The sequence below is a fragment of the Poecilia reticulata genome, chromosome 2, assembly GCF_904066995.2.
Source record: "Poecilia reticulata chromosome 2, P_reticulata-male-v2, whole genome shotgun sequence".
In the NCBI taxonomy this organism is placed as follows: domain Eukaryota; kingdom Metazoa; phylum Chordata; class Actinopteri; order Cyprinodontiformes; family Poeciliidae; genus Poecilia; species Poecilia reticulata.
The window spans coordinates 2,525,447-2,543,025 of NC_088831.1; the positions used below are offsets into that span (position 1 = coordinate 2,525,447).

The following is a 17,579-nucleotide window of genomic DNA, read 5'->3' on the forward strand; positions in this document are numbered from 1 at the left end:
ATGCAACACTTTTAGGTAATACCAGCAAAGAAATGTGAATATTAAGTAATATGTAGTTAATCATATAATTTAATATGCTGAATATGGCTGGATGATACAAGATTTTTTTTCATACCAGATTTTATTTTAATCGATTCCTCCCGCCCTCAATTTCTATACTAAAATCACAGAAAATACTTTCAAAAAATGCCTTTATTTCAATCATCTGTTCTGTGAGTTGTAGGGAGCATTACGGTCAGGATACAAGAAATTTTAATTGTAAGAATGCAGTCATTGCAGCAGAATAAAGATGCAATTTTATAACAATGTCTTAAAATGACAAGAAGTCGTTTTAATGAGAAATAAAGATTCAGATTGATCTGATGTAACCAGCTCAGTCCATGTGGTTCAGGATCTCCTCCTTAAGAGTCTTGGAACAAGATTCCAGAAATCAACCTTTTTCCAACAGCTAAAGCTAATTTCCTTTATTATTAATACTAGACGGGATAAAAATTGGAAGTGAACCATCTGGGTCAGATTTGATCCAAGCTGTAAACCGAATACAAGCAGAATTATTCATAGCGTAATTTCTGAATGAATGAAAACCTTAAAGGATATCTTTGTTTTTAGCTATGGTTTGACTTCAAAACCATCTGATTTATGTTAACTATCAGCACAATAAAACCATTAAAAACGCTATAATTAATGGAGTGTATGATTATGTTTCTAAGGAAAGGGAAAGGACTGTAACAGGTGAACTGATCTTGTTTTTTAGTAGGTCAATCAGAACATCCAGGTGTTTTACGCTGATCCATCTTGCAGATCAGATGTCATGGTGCTCTGGTTTTTTTAAAATAGTCTCAAAGTTTTGCAGAAGGTGGCACAGAATCTGAGGCAGGTTTAACATAATTGGGTCAAATCTGACCTTATTATCTGACCTTAAACGAAGTAATATTTTAATATTTTTTGGAACGACTCATTTGTCCAAATAAAAGGGGTTGATTTTGGGCCATTCTAATCTATTTTTTCATTCCTACTTAAAGGCTTATTTCATTACGGATTTTCCATAACTATACTTTCCATATTTATTTTCCAAAAACGTCATTCCTTTTGTTCACACCATGATGACAGGTCTGTAAAATCGCAGCTGGTGTGCGTTTTCTAATCGCAGCACAGCGTTTCACCATAGGAATCGTGGAGTTGTGCCGCTGATTACAGAGAGATTTGGACTCCATAAGGGCAAGTATGAAAGACAGTTCAGGCAGGATGTCAGGAGGAGCAGAGGGAGGCAGCAAGAGCGAGGTGGGGTGAGCTGTGACACATTGCTGCAAGGCACAGCTCTGTCTGCTGGGATATCCATGATGCCTCTGGGTTCCTGGTAAACACGCGGCCGGCGGCGAGGTGAGGCAGCTCCTATAAATAGCCTCTCCTTGTACTCACTGCTCCCACACAATCGCACACATTCATGCATAATGACAGACGCACGCAAGCAGCCACTAACACACGTGATGATCTAGGCTCTGACAGGGACACTCTTTTCTTTCTGCTCCCTCTTTCCCTGGTCTCGCTCCCTCCATCTCTTCTTGGCAGTTCTACTCCTTCTCCTACTTATCATATGCTCTCTAACAGATGGCGGATATGATAATTACCAGGCGGACTAAACAGTAAGTGAATGTGCCCTCTCTGTGGCTGTGAGACATATGTTTTTTACAATTCTGATGTTCTAACCGAGTTTAGGAGAAGAAAAACCATGCATGCACAGCTAGCATTAGGAATTGATAATGGAATTGTGTATATGCACTGAGTCAATGAAACATGGAACACCCAATCACCAACAATAAACCTGGTATTTTTTCCAGATCTCTTCTTTTCCCCTCTTTCTCTTGTGCTGCTCTCAGTGCAATAATGTCCTACCTTTTGTATACAACAGCAACCAATCAGGCTGTCTAAAATTCATCTACAATTAAAACCTTTAATTGTCTTAGATTCATTTTGTTGTTGCGCAACACCCCCCCCCCCCCTCTCTCTCTCTCTCTCTCTACTTCCCCTTCTCAAAGGAGGGAGATGTGCTACCAGCTCTTCATCTAATGGGTGAATTGAGTTTCCTAAATCTGCTGGGATTTTACCCTGTCCAGAACTGAAGTAAACTCTGTATAAGCTGGTGTCGAGAAAGACTACTGTGCTACCCACAGAGCAACAGTCACTTACTGGGGAATCTGTCCCTGCTAAGCTTGAGTCATTGTCAGACATGGGATACAAATATGGTATTGAACTTAATTATTTCAAGTAAAGTCAAAGTAAAAAGGTCCTTTAAGGAAAAGATTTGTAACTTTTAAATTAGAGTATATTTAGAGGACACTGTAAAAAGAGTTTTAGGCTGCAGACTAAGAAGTCCTGTGTAATCAATTTTAAAGGTAACTTTATTCATTGTTATTATTAAACTAAAATCTCCAGCATGGGAAAGTAGGATGAGCTCGACTTTTCTCGACAATTTAAATAAAAAAAACTAAGCTGGCTAATTACATCTTACATTTGGTCTTGGCAGGATTATTTAATTGTATATTCTGCACATTTATTTTTCTCACAGGGCTTTTCTGTCAGGCAAAAGGTTGATTTGCACCTGGGTTCTATGACTCACATGACAACCACACATACATTCTAGTTAATCTTAGTTATCAAACAGTATGTTTCTAGTTTATTATTCAAATTAGTTAAAAAGTTTTCATTTAAAAGTGGCCCAAAAACCCAAATCAAACCTAGACTCCCTAAAATACAATAAATAGAAGTAGGACTAAAATCATTACATTTAGAACTCATAACCCATTTGATTAGTTATTTAACACTCTTGGACATTTTGCCTTTTTGTTGTTCTACTAAAGTTAGAAATATTGATGTGTTTTTATATTAAATGCAACAATGGTAACGCCAAGTTGCCGAAGCAACTGAAAGTTGGGTTGCAGAGATTTCTGCAGCAGATGGAAAACATGCTAAAAATAGCTATATATCAAAAAATATTTTATGAAATGCATGTTGGTTATTTTAGTTTTATTTCAGTGCAGACAGCACACAGGCAGCCATGACACTCTGAAATCCTGACTTGATATTTGACCTGCAGGATTTTATTGTAATTTAAATCCAATTAGCTTTAAAATTTATTATAAACAAGTTTACTTGTTTATATTCATCCATCCATCCATTTTCTTCCGCTTATCCGGGGTCGGGTTGCGGGGGCAGCAGCTTCAGAAGGGAGGCCCAGACTTCCCTCTCCCCAGCCACTTCTTCCAGCTCCTCCGGGGGAATCCCAAGGCGTTCCCAGGCCAGCCGAGAGACGTAATCCCTCCAGCGTGTCCAGGGTCTTCCCCGAGGCCTCCTCCCGGTGGGACGTGCCCGGAACACCTCACCAGGGAGGCGTCCAGGAGGCATCCTTACCAGATGCCCGAGCCACCTCAACTGGCTCCTCTCGACGTGGAGGAGCAGCGGCTCTACTCTGAGTCCCTCCCGGATGACCGAGCTTCTCACCCTATCTCTAAGGGAGAGCCCAGCCACCCTGCGGAGGAAACTCATTTCGGCCGCTTGTACCCGTGATCTCGTTCTTTCGGTCATGACCCAAAGCTCATGACCATAGATGAGGGTGGGAACGTAGATCGACCGGTAAATCGAGAGCTTCGCTTTTTGGCTCAGCTCTCTCTTCACCACGACGGACCGGTACAGCGCCCGCTTCACAGTAGACGCTGCCCCAATCCGCCTGTCGATCTCCCGTTCCCTTCTTCCCTCATTCGTGAACAAGATCCCCAGATACTTAAACTCCTCCACTTGAGGCAGGACGACCCCCCTGACCCGGAGAAGGCACTCTACCCTTTTCCGGCTCAAGACCATGGCCTCGGATTTGGAGGCACTGAGCCTCATCCCGGCCGCTTCACACTCGGCTGCGAACTGCTCCAGTGAGAGCTGCAGATCACGTTCCGATGAAGCCAACAGGACCACATCATCCGCAAAAAGCAGAGATGCGATCCTAAGGCCACCAAAACGGATCCCCTCAACACCTCGGCTGCGCCTAGAAATTCTGTCCATAAAAGTAATGAGTTCTGACTTGTTTATATTATCTACGATAAATAAATGCGTTGGCATAATCATATCTGTCAAGTTAAATGGTGTATTTGTGTATTTGTGAGTGCATTACCATCTCCACCCAACTGGCATGTGCCTCACAGGAAATCAAGCACACCCATCTCTCTCAATCAGGCCTTCAGGAGCCTATAAAGTAACTCGGCACACCTGTGTTCTGAATGATCCCTTCAGACAAAGAACTCGGCTTCAAGCTCCTACAGAGACACCACTGGTAGGAAATGAACATTAAATCATTTAACCTGCATTCAGAGGACCTAGTTGATGAAATGGGTTTATGTTTGGAATGTAGTTTATTTTGTTTGTTCACTGATAACTTAAAGGTAAATTAATATTGTTTGGGAAATGAGTTATTTTGTTCACTATAATCTGTAAGTAATTTTGGTTCATTTGTTTTGTAGGTTTTCAACCTGCTTGGTGACCACTCTGTGTCTACTCTGACCACTCAAATAAAGTTATGGTGGTCTTGTATTGTCAAGTAATTTAAAGACAAAAGAAAAGCGAAATAAAAAGATGTCACTGAGATGAGTTGTTCCTGCGTCTCTTTGATGGGAGCAAGCCTTTTTCAAGTTTGGGCAGAAGCCGAGGCGGTTTGAAGAGGCCAAAAACTTGACAATACCTGTTCTTTCTCACTGTCTTACCTTATAGTCTGCATCTCCTGCTGCTTTTTTGCTCTAATGGTTCCGACCTCCTCAGTCTTTTTCCCTAAAGCTACATAACAATTATTAAGGCTAGATTTCACAATTAAGCATATGAAATGATGCCATTTCTTATGGTTTCAAATTTAATGAAGCTGTCGCAGTGTGAAGAGAATGATCCCAGAAAATAACGGAAAGAAAGGGATTCTCTTAATTGCTTCTGTAAGCACAATTGCACAGGTTTAAGTGTTAATTCTAGCTGTGGATGAAAAAATTTGACTCAAGATTAATTCAGATTTTAATGAATTCGTCCTCCACCTCTTTGCAGCATTTTTTTAATATCCAAAGATTCTTCCTGTCATAATTATTCAGGTCTTTGCTCACATGATATTAATCTCAACCACACAGCTAGGAGAAACTCCACACCTGCATTTTTGGGTTGTCTGGTCCTTATGCCTGCCTTTTGATTTTAATATTACACAATTACAAGTGCACATATATAAATGCATGCTGTCTAAAGCATTACATGCAAATTAAAAAAGAAATCATTAAAATGCCAATTCAATAAATGAGCAACAATTTAGATAATGACACAAAACTGAATATTAGCATGATTAACCTCTCTATTTGCAAACTGTGTATTAAGTAGCATATTTTCTTTTAACAAAAATATATTAAAATCTTTACAAAAGAATTGATTGTGATGTACACATAATATGCCAATGAAACATTCAAATCCTAATTATAATTTAATGAACTGAGCTAAGTCCACTCAAATGAATAGTAATTGTTGGATGTCACATTGTGTAAAAGGCCAAAAATAAATGTATTTTATATTCTAAATGTTGCAGAAGACAATAGAGAACAGGTCTGTCAGTTTTGAGCACAGAACATTCACTTTGCAAATTTTATTTAAAAGATTTTCATCAGAAACAGTTTAACAGATAACAAGGAATCAAAACATGGAAGGCAATGATACCATTGAGATGCTTTCCTGTGGGTAGAAAAAGGTTAAATCCTGTTTTCTCTGGCACTGGTGGCTGCAAATTAAGTTTACAATCTAATTCCAGGAATAGGCAGGGTTTTTTTTTTTTGTTTTTTTCCCCAGAATCAAAACTCCAAAAGAGGCACAGCAGCAGTAAATCTAACACTTTTTTACAGACTTTTTAAAGAATATTTGCTGTTTGAACTATCAAAATAGCCAGTTCTAAACATTTTAAAGGGGGTCTCAAGTATTTGTGAATTTTAGCTATTCACAGCACCAGAGATCTACTTTATATAAGACAAAACATTTAATTTTGAGGGGAGTTTTGTCAGCTGATGTTTTTATAACCATAATAAGGACATTAATAAATCACAGAGTTTCAACAAGGTAGTGAGACATGGCTGACGTTCAAGATAATTGTTTGCAAACTTACTAGTTTCTCATTCAATGGTTTAAAAAATGTAACTTTTAATCCTCGTGGGATTCTATAGACGTAACTGGTGTCAATTTTTTTGTAGCTATTGCTTCGGATGTTTTCTCAAGTTCATCATCTCCGTGTTAATGGTCTTCAGCTGGTTATCTACTTTAGCCTTTTGATTGGTATCAACAGAACATTACCTCTGCCCCAAACGGCCAGTAAATCCTGTTTTCTCTGGCACTGGTGGCTGCAAATGAAGTTTACAAGTTCATTCCAGGAATAGGCAGGGTTTTTTTTTTCTTTTTTTTTTCCCAGAATCAAAACTCCAAAAAAGGCACAACAGCAGTAAATTTAACATTTTTAACAGAAAACACACAAAATCTGAAAAATTATTGTACTAAAAGAAATTAGGAAAAAATTGTGATTAGAGGCTGTTGTGTTATAGAATCTGTATTTTTCTGCTGTTGGATGGAACCCAGCTGGTGAGGGTCTCAATCCATTTTTAGAAATTTAAATCTCATTTCACCTCCACAGGAAGACAAGTGTGTTTGCACCTTCCAGGAACCCACACTGAGCTGAAAACACACCAGTGATGCACACTGATTATTAAAGGACCATGACATAGCCAGATCTCATTATGAATGTAAAAAGTTCTGCATCACGCCTGTAAGGGTGCCTCTCAATCACCCTGCTTTATTCAGTTTTCTGCTTTTACTTGAGTAAGCACAAACAAAGGCAGAAAAAGCTGTTCCTGGTCTTTGCCCGCCTGCCACTGAGTAGAACAGTTTGTTTCCTAAGCTGACATGCCAGTAGAGCTGCCGGGGCGGTTTGGCTCAGTAATTACAGCGGGGAACCCCAGAGCATAAAAGCCGATGAGATTAGAGGAGAGGCAGCAAGAGAATTAACCAGGATGGCAGCACTTCCTGTTCAGCCTGAACCCTGTTACCCAGACAGAAATACACCGCCTAGAGTGACTTTTTACCATAATATATGTAATAAAAGGCACAATAAGAAAAAAGTTACTTTACAATTCATTTAAAGCAAATGATGAATAAAAACATACAAAACTTTACAACTCTTCAAACTTTCACACTAGACAGGTTTTTTTTTTAATTTGTTGAAAATTGGTTGGTTTTAATGAGGGGTTGTAATAATTCAGAAAAGGCATTGGAAAAAAAGTCTGCAAGTCATTTTGCCTCTGAGCTAATGTTGAGTTAGCCTGGCAATGGCCTTCCAGAATCCTGATTTTTCCTCATCAGGATTTTCTGCTAATCTGGGATTTGTTCCACTGAGATCCATTTGTCAGTTTGAATTTCCTCTGTGGCAATCAGAGGAAATTCTGATTGGCAGAATCAGAATTTCCTGATTCTGATCAGGATTAACCCTGATCAGAATCAGGGTTAACCCTGATTCCGGCTCAGAAAATCCAATATGTGGATTTTCTGAGCCGGTTCAGAGGAAGTGAACTCAGTCCGTGTTAGCCACTCTTCCACATATTGAGTAATTAAAGTCAGAGGAAGAGGAAAGTTTGAGACATTTTGTTGCTGGCAAAGATGCGATACTTTACAGCGTCTACTTTTTCCTTAAGTAGAAACCTTTAGATACATACATATGGTTGAACTGAAATTATTTTTCTTTTTGTAAAGTGCTTTGAGACATTTTTTGTAATTTTAAAAAAGATAACATTTACACTTAATTTGGAAACTGAATGATCTACTTATCACAGATGGTAGAATCAACTTGGGGCTGCACAGTGGCGCAGCTGGTAGAGCTGTTGCCTTGCAGCAAGAAGATTCTGGGTTCAATTCCTGGCCTGGGGTCTTTCTGCATGGAGTTTGCATGTTCTCCCTGTGCATGCGTGGGTTTTCTCTGGGTACTCCGGTTTCCTCCCACAGTCCAAAAACATGACTGTCAGGTTAATTGGTCTCTCTAAATTCTCCCTAGGTGTGAGTGTGTGTGTGTGTCTCTGTGTTGCCCTGCGACAGACTGGCGACCTGTCCAGGTCTCGCCCGGAACGTTAGCTGGAGATAGGCACCAGCAACCCTCCCGACCCCACCAAGGGACAAGGATGCAAGAAAATGGATGGATGGATAGAATCAACTTTACAAATGTGCATTAATGTTTCTCACTGATGTAGAATCAAATTCCTTCTTATTTTTGATATGATTCTATGTAAACAATTCATTGTCACAATGATAAACTTTGCCATCAGAAATGGTTTGAAAATTGCAGGTTGAAAATTGACAATTCACGAAGGTTTGGTCAAAGTGTAATATTCCTGCAAAAAGTTCAGATTTATTTTCAGCATGTTAATGATAGTTTTTCTATAATATGATTGCGTATCAAATGTACAAGTGTTTATTTTACTAATTTTTCAGAGTTTGAATCAGATATATTTTAATAAATATACAAATGCTTGCTAAAATGACTAAGTGATGAGAACCAATCAAAAAGCAGTCTTCTTTCATCCAGCGAATATATGAAGGTATTGAACCAAGTCATTTTTTGATGGAAATATAAATTATTAATATGTCAATTCAAAAAAGGAGCATTTGATACGTTGTGTTCTCATTTGTGCACAGGCGCAGCTATTGTGCGTTCTCTTTGAGTTTCGTTTCTACGTTGGGGTTTGTGTCCACTCCAATAATGGCTGCATTGTTTTGGTGCCACAAGCATCATGCTTGGCTTCCCCACAAAACCGGACTGCCAGCTTCAGCCAACAGAAGGTTTGCAACTTTAGTGTGCATAAATGTGTGTTTAAAGAGAGGACAGTGTGTGCTGGGAGGGAGTTTGCTAGTTTGTGTCTGCTCATGTCTTCTGTTGCAGGCGTCTGTGTGTTTGGATGAGAGGGGAAGAGAGAGGGGGAGAGAGAAAAAGTAGGAGTTGGCGGAGGCAGTGGAAAATTTGCGAGCCAAGGACAGTGACGTTGCTGAGCAGAGAAGAACAAACTACTTCCTGAAAACCTATTCAAGAATGAACAGGAGTTCTGCACTCCGTCTCTGTGGCCTTCACCAACATTCTGCTTTTAATCCCATTTTAGCTCTAAAGTTCCTAAAAGCAAATGGTGTTAAATTATTAAAGTCTCCACATTCCTTTAATGTAAATTAACTGCCGTGCAGTGGTTTTAACCTACTTTTAATGGTTTTGGCAGGTTTCATCAATACAAATGTAACACTTTTTAAGATATTTTTAAAACCAGTATGAATAAGTTGTAAGTTCTTTGCCTCCAGGAATGTACAGAATCCAGATGACAAATTTGAACTTACCAATGATAGATGCCAAAAAGCTAATTAGCAAGGGTTTCTTTTCCTTGATTTACCGGTAACCTTGAATCCCAGAATACAACAAAGAAAACTGCATAAGACTCAAATCATTGTCTGACAGAAAGTCGCACAAGAAAAAAAGACTAAGATAGTCCTGCTGAGGCAAAACTTAACATGATTTAACTTACTTTTAAATTAAGACATTTTGCACTTCAGTTCGTACTGTTAGGATAGTGTTAAGGAAATAATTTAAAATAAGTTAGTTTTAAAATTTTACATGGCTTGATTGAAATAGCCTAATATAGTTTTAAAATGTATAACTTATTCTGGCCTATTGACCTTTATTTTACTTGTAGTTAAAGTAGATGGTTTGTCAAGATCTCTGATCTGCCCTTTGTCTGTCTGGGAAACAATCAGTAGGAAGTTCCAGCTTTTCACACTGATTTGTGAAAGCCATAAACCACCATGAATTCGGAGAGTCTGCTTCCACCTTATTTAACAAAAGGAGGAACTGGTGTTTGAACTTGTGAACAAATCGCAGGGATTTTCTAAATTCAAAAAAGGGCCAGAGGTGCCTTCCAGTTGGTCAACTAGATATACGCCTTATTTGAATACATTAAAGAGGAAAACAAAGTTTGTGCACAAGGGAAATAATTCAGAAAAAGCTGATTTTAGTTTACTTCTGCACCAGCTCTTTCTCAAAGGACGTCCTTGATATTTCTGTCTTCTTGTCTCAGGTAACAATATTTGTATCTGTGTTTCTCCAGTTTCCTGTTCTATCTTATACTTTCTTCTGATTGGATTAAATTCTGTAATTCTGTGACGTCAACACGTATTGTTGTGTTTCTGTGTCCACACGAGAGAACCCGGGATCAACAGGAAGAACCAATCAATGGCTAACACAAGCTAGCCGGTCTGGTTGTCCCAATTGGAACCGCAGCTCTTGGGGTTCCAGGGAGCTGGGTGGTACCGGGCTCGACCCGGGTCGACCCCGGACCAGCTGTGCAGTGTAAAAGGGGTTTAAATGTACCAATGTGCAGCCTTGACTATCCTGTATAATTATTGGACTGTCTTATTCATTGTGGTGTTATGGTTGGAATATTGACTTCCTCGGTTTCATGACTACATTTTTACGTTAAATAAAAAAGGGATAAATTATTGATAGAAAGCTTAACTGTTTTTACCTCGTGGTCCGAGACGTTTCAGTGTTAAATAACTTATTTATAATTGCTAATCTATGCAGTCAAAATAATGCCATTTTTAATGCCTTTCTTTGTTTAGTCTAATTGTTACTGTTAGCCACTTAGATTAGCATTCAAGCTAATATTAGAATTTTAACAATTTGCATTGCTCTGGGTCTCTTGGAGAAGAGGCATGCAGTTCCTACATGCCTGTCTCTGATGCTGGGAACAGGGAATATTTTGACACGAATGAGATTTGTTGGAGAACTTCCTCCAAAAGCTTTCCAAGCTCTTTGGAAATTTGACTTAAGAACTTGGACTTCTGAATGTTCAAGGTCAGTTTTTGTATATTTCTTAACATAACGTTTGTTTTTGATGTGGCTCTCCATCCAGAGCTGCAAAGTTTGAGGGGCAACAAAAAATAAAAACCGCTGTCAGTTGCACCCAGAGCAGATTTTTATTTGTGTGCTGGTAGTTAATGAGGCTCCACATCAATTAAGAACTGTAAGAAAATGACTGCACACTTTTGCCGTGTTATTATGCTGTGTTGTTATTAGCAATTAGTTCTTAGCATCTGTTGAACTGCCACTGTTCAGCTGATAATCAGAGCTGATGACTGAAACAGAGACTGACTGGAAAACTATTGGCTTTAGCTCTCATTCTGGCTTTCTCCAGCGTGACAAACAGAGTGGTTATGCAAATTAGCTACATCATAGTAATTTTCATACCACTCCATCCATAAAAGCTTTTATATTTACCACCATACAGGGAGGTAATGGTGCAGGTGCTGTCGGCATATTTTCCAGTTAGTTACATCAAAACAGCTTTGGAAATCTAGAAGGAAAGAAAAATCAAAAATCAATTTTCACAAGTTTAAATATATACATTTCTGAAAATTTTCTGACTTTGGTCCATTTGGTCCTTTTGGGATTTCACACAGCATAACATATCTTTCACTTGTGTTCCCCTCCCATACTGCTTTCTTCATCTTCATCAGTCCCAGATTTAGCCTTCAAAACATACACATTTGTGACTTAAAACAAATAGTTTTGAACAAGAAGAATCCACAAAGGCGTCACCTGGGTGACAGATTTCTGAATGTTCAAGGTCAGAGTAGTTTGTTTTGTTTGGCCGGACTTCTCTCCTTGGCTCTTATCCCTCATGAATAACATTGTTCCAGAATTCTTGACTGGGACCAGTCTGATTATTTCCTTTGTTTTGCTCATGCTTTGTTGAAGATTGGTTGTTTTACTCCACATGACCAGCTGATGTTAAGACCCTCAATAGTTTTGCTATCTGGCACATTCTAATTAACTTTTAAAAAAATCCATACTGTCATATGTAGCAGAGCTACAAAATATATTTAATCACAATTGTCATCACCATATCAACATTAGATTATAATGACACACGACTGCTAGGATGCAGCAGGAAGATGCATTTCCAGTGTAAATAATAATATTGTACATCCAACACATCTTTATCTCTTTCATTTTTCCATTTTGTGCCCCAGACTTTTCTCTTCTGCCTCTCAGTTTTTAGCTCCTGGTTATCAGATGTCATCACGATTCAAATGAAAAAAAATGGCTCTGCAGCATGTTTTCATGTGAGGGTCTCGACCAGAGGTACCTTCCCTCTGGTATTTATCATATCACTTACACACACAAACAGCTGTTAAACACACAAAATGACAATCCATACAGTGCCACTGAACCTAGTAGTAACCTATAACCAATGGTTGCAATGAAAAAATCTGGTCAACTACATCTTTACGATTGAACTCGTAAAGAACTGTTTGGCCCAGCACCTCCTGCTGTTCATTTTTCTCTCAGAGAGAGGTCCATGTTAGAACAACCTGATAGACAGTCATCTATTTCTGGACAAACATGTAATGTAATGCACAAAGAGCAACAGGAAAAGCGGCTCCTTCGTTGCTTTAGGATACATTTTCTGGCTCATTGAGTTGTTTTAGAAGCAGCCATTTCAAGACTCGGCCTCCGGCTAAAACGACAATGAGGCCAATAAACTCATAAAAAGGTCTTTGCAGTTGCTGTTCATTTGGTTCATGTCCACTTGTTCTTTCTATTGTGCCCCAGAGCTTTATATAAAGTCTCTGTCAACCAGATTATTTTTCCACCAAAGAAGTAAATGTTGATTCTTTTCCAAGACATACATTTTTAACATTTGAGAATATCTACGATTTTTTTCTGCCTCAGCTGATATGTACACAGAGTTTACTTGAATACAATGCTCACATGAATAAACAACCAGGAGTGTTAATTAAACTAATTAATGCAATGGTTCACATATGAATTGTTTTGAGAGCCTGCTGACGTTCTCCTTGTGACATATTCTGGGAATCAACATGGCTGAATTTAGCGCTTTAATATTAGCAGAATTAATGTTTATAGCTAGCGCCTTGGGGTCGGCAGAGCTAACATTTTAGATAGCGGTGCCCACCACTGCTTTTTTGCATATTTTTTGTTGGAATTCAAGAATTTAATTGACAATACTTTTTCAATTTTTAAAGTACAATTTGGTCAGTCAGTCAGTCTTTTGGTACATTCTAACCAAAAGACTGACCAAACAAAAGCTTCCTGAGAGCTGTTGGTTTTTATCATGCTGCCTTTCTTCCCCCCATCTTTTGTGACATCTGTCAAGACCAACACGAAATCCTCAGAGAGACCGAGAATGGGAGCAGAGTTAACTCTTCAAATCCAGAATGCCAATCCCTGGATACACACGCACATACACACACGCACACACATGCACACTGTTGAAGAAGATTTTAAGTTATAATATATTTTTGGAAAATCTCTGGCTCGATCTTCCTCTCACGGATCCTAGGTTCTCCCGGCGGGCCAAAGTGAAACCACTCAGAAACAACAAGTGTAGACGTCACAGAAGTTCAGAGTTTAATCCAATAGAAGACAAGGTATGAAATTACAACAGAAACTACAGAACAACAGAGACAGAGAGATTTACCTGAGATAAAAATGTAAAAGAAAAAGAAAGAAAGAAAAGAAAGAAAAGCAAAGACGTGCAAAGACGTCTTTGGAGAATTGCAAGAGCAAATCTAATTTGTTACTCCTGTGTAGAAAGTTTTATAGTAAAGGAGTATTCTTGTTTTTATTTTAGTCAAATAAGGCGTATCTTTGCTCCTCCAACCAGGAACTGTCTCTGACCCTCTTTAAAGTTAGAAACTCCCTGCAATTTGTTTCCAAGATCAAAAGCCATTTGTCCCCTTTGTCTAAACAAAGTGGAAGCAGAAGACTCTATTCCACTGGCCTGGACTCCTGCTGTTGAAAACTGGAACTTCTCCTGATTGTTTCCCACACAGACAAAGGGAAGTTCAACAAGATCTTGGCAAACAATCTGCTGTAACTACAGGTAAAATAAAGGTCAATAGGGCAAAATAAGTTATTAATCTGAAAACTATAATTAGGCTATTTCAATCAAGACATGTTAAGCTTTAAAACTAGCATATTCTAAATTTATTTTCTTAACAACACACATACACATCCCCCCCCATGGGCTGCCACCTTATCGTGGTGGGTGTGTTTGAGCGTTCCACTGATCCTAGGAGTTATGCTTTTGGGGATTCATGCCTCTGGTACGGCCACCCAATGCAGACGGGTCCTAGGTGAGGAACCAGACCAAGTGCAGCCCAAAGATCCCTTATACGACCACTGGAACAGTTGTCATATAAGTGGTCGTCCCACCCTGAAGCCAGGCCTGGGGCACGTTGGGGAGCCCCTTGGATAACTTCTTTTCTCTGAACAAATGAAGATGAACAAAATGAGGCAAATGTTCCCCATCCCAAAACTAAGTCTTCCTTTTCTTTGTTTCTTTGTTTTCAATTTTTTTTAAAATCACGTATAACTTTCCTCCTACTTTTCAATTGCACACCACTTTGTGTTGGTCTGTCACATAAAATTCCAATGAAATATATTCATGTGTGTGGTTGCAATGTGATAAAATATGGAAATGTTCAGTGGGCATGGAAAAAGTTGACAGTAAGCCATTCTGGGTAACACTTTATTTGAAGGGGTGTGCATAAGACTGACATGACACTGTCATAAACATGACAGAACATCTGTCATGGACATAAAGAAGTCTTTATGAATGTTTATGACAGTTGTCATGAAGTGTCATTTGGTAAATAATGACACTTTTAATGCAAAGTTGAAAGTTGCTCTAAAAGTTGCATTAAAAGTCCATTAAAAATGCCAACTTTGCATTAAATTATAATTTACAAAATCATGCAAAATTGGCACTTTTAATGGACTTTTAATGCAACTTTTAGAGCAACTTTGCATTAAAAGTGTCATTATTTACCAAATGACACTTCATGACAACTGTCATAAACATTCATGAAGACTTCTTTATGTTCATGACAGGTGTTATATCATGTTTAAGACAGTCATGTCAGTCTGATGCACACACCTTCAAATAAAGTGTTACCAAAAACGTTTTTAAAAAACAACTAAAAAGTACATTTCACTAAGTGGACCAAAAGTCAGAAAATGCTCACCACCACATTGTGCTCGTTTCCCCATGTTAAAAAAACAACTTTCTTCCTCTCTCTCTCTCATTTTCTCTCTTTCTTACATAATTTATAGGTTACTAAATATATACACACACACGCACACACACACACCTACACACACACACAGCATCAGAGCTGTCACTGGGTCAGTCGTGAGACATGCGATATCTTGACAGAGCTGAAGTGTTAGCTGACACAGAAATCAGCTGGAGAGACTTGCAGTCCTCATCCTGCTGTCACAGAAATCAGGTGTGTGTTTAATAAAACCAGATTTTTGCCTCCTCATATTGGTCATTTTAATATACCTTTTAATATTATATTAATATATATTAATATTAATATATAATATATATTAATATTTTAGTGGGAGTTTGGGACCACATCTGCTAAAAAAAATAGCTAAGAGATTCAGACTTCCTCTAAAAAATATTAAAACTGCCATTTTAATAGTTAAAACACCAAATATACATTAAGCTAACAAAGAAGCTAACATCCACGTACTTCCTGATCGCCACTCTTTGGCGATCAGGAACAATTGCCAATCGAAGCCAAGGAAAATTAATGGTGTTCCTGGACTGGCTGCTTGGCAAATGGCAGCCAATAGTGTGTCAAATAACATTATATATAGGTATTTCAGCTTTTCTTTTAGAATATTTAAGGGAAAAATTCAGCACATTGGAGAATTTTCTGAAAATAATTTGGAGTTTTGTTCCATAGAAAAATCGAATAAGGAAGCAGTTCACCGCAGTTGTTTAGAAGGATTGTCCCTAAATAAATTAATATTGTCAGATTTTTTTTCCGTTTTATAATATATTATCAAAATGACCTCTGACCCTTTATCTGACACTTTAGGTTGCAGCTTTTGAACAGATCTGAGAAGCAGAACAGAGCTCTTTCCATTTCAGAGTTGAGTTTGCAGCTTCTGCCAGCATCTTCAGTGACCTAGTTTCTGGTGGCGTAAACACGCCCAAACACTTTGACTTCAACAGAGGCAAGCCGGCCTCCAATCACTGCGTTGCTCATCATTCTGTTTGAAATGTCCCAGTTTCATCTACTTTCTGAAAACAGCCAGTCAGCAGTCAGCAATGTTCCTCTGGAATATATTGGATTTGTTAAATGTTATGAAATCACTTGTCATTATCAAGAAGGTAATTAGATGAGTCGCGTCTCGTCTTTTAAGAGCTTTTGACACTTAAAGACAAATGAGGATTTCTCTTTGGTAAATAATGACACTTATTTACCAAGTGTAAATAAGTGTCAATAAGTGCATCTGCATTCTTTGATGAGTCTATTTTCACATCACGATGCTGAGTTCCGTATTGAACATGTGGAATCATTAGCATGTTAGTCATGAAACTCCTAAGTGCTCAAACTTTTATCCAGGATCAAAAGAATCATGTTCGTCAGAGAAACCTTGGGAATTAGAAGCAAAACTATCAAGATAAAAAAAATAAAATTAAAATAAAAAAAAGAGCATATTTTGAGTTTTAGTGTTCCATGAAGTCTGGATGAGAATCGGTGGAAATGATAAAGAAATGTATTTTAAAGTGTGTGATTTTCTAGTTTTTATTTCTAATTTCATGACATAAAAGATAAAAATCTGAATTTCTGATTATTGAAAGGCTTTATATGTCAAAATTTACATCAAAATTCCTAGTAACCTATACCTAGTTTTCATATTTTTCGGCAGATGCGTACTCATTGAAAGGACAATTTACTTCCTTTTCATAAGAAATGCGGGTAGAGCGAGCGTATGTTTTCTACGCTCTTTCACTACACGAAACTCAAGTGTTCTCTAGTGAATTTTTAAGTCACACTTAATACTTTTAATTGTAATATTAAAAAAATATGTTTATATGTAGGAGTGTTTGGTTCGGCAATTTGTTGACAGTCCCGTGAACCTCCGAGCGTTTGAGGAGGGAACGGTAGAGAACGGCGGGCCGAAATTAGCGTTCAAATATCGGATCAACCTTGAGTTAAGCGCCGCTTACTCCGCGGAGCTCGAATATCCAATATCCAACTTGAAAACAACTTCGCTGCGGTAAATTTAAAGGCACAAACCTTCACTAACGGAGCACTAACAAAGTAGCCCACTTTGTTTTGGTTTTTTTTTTAGCAAAATGGGGGGCTGATGTCGTGACGTCATCGGCCAAAATGATCACTTTCAATATCTCAAAAACGAAAGCTGCACAAACAAAATTTTTAACGGCACGAACCTGCACAAACGGAGCACTAACCATTCAGACTATTTGCTGGATTTTTTTGACGTGGGTGGGATTTCAGCTTCACACCTTGCTCGTTTTTAAAATAAAAGAATACAAATACTTTACTCAGAGTTTTCCTGTAATAGCCTATATTAAATAATTTTTTTTCTAAAGTCCTCCATCATTAATCTTCTTTCTAGTCTAAGAAGTACCCGTTTTTTAGGAAATGTAGCAGGC

At 38.3% G+C, this 17,579-nt stretch overlaps 1 long non-coding RNA gene across 2 annotated transcripts in view; it reads left to right on the plus strand.

Annotated features, from left to right (window-relative positions):
- Positions 1-904: 904 nt before the first annotated feature.
- The window catches only part of LOC103473260 (uncharacterized), a 139,215-nt gene continuing 122,540 nt past the window's right edge, over positions 905-17,579 (plus strand). Inside the window, exons 1-3 of one of the 2 annotated variants that reach the window (XR_534988.3) lie at positions 905-1,643; positions 4,222-4,318; positions 4,506-8,099. This is a non-coding gene — a long non-coding RNA (uncharacterized LOC103473260). Of the gene's footprint in view, positions 1,644-4,221; positions 4,319-4,505; positions 8,100-8,727; positions 8,872-8,971; positions 13,816-17,579 lie in introns of those variants that run through there. The other variant, XR_534990.3, reaches the window with a different exon arrangement.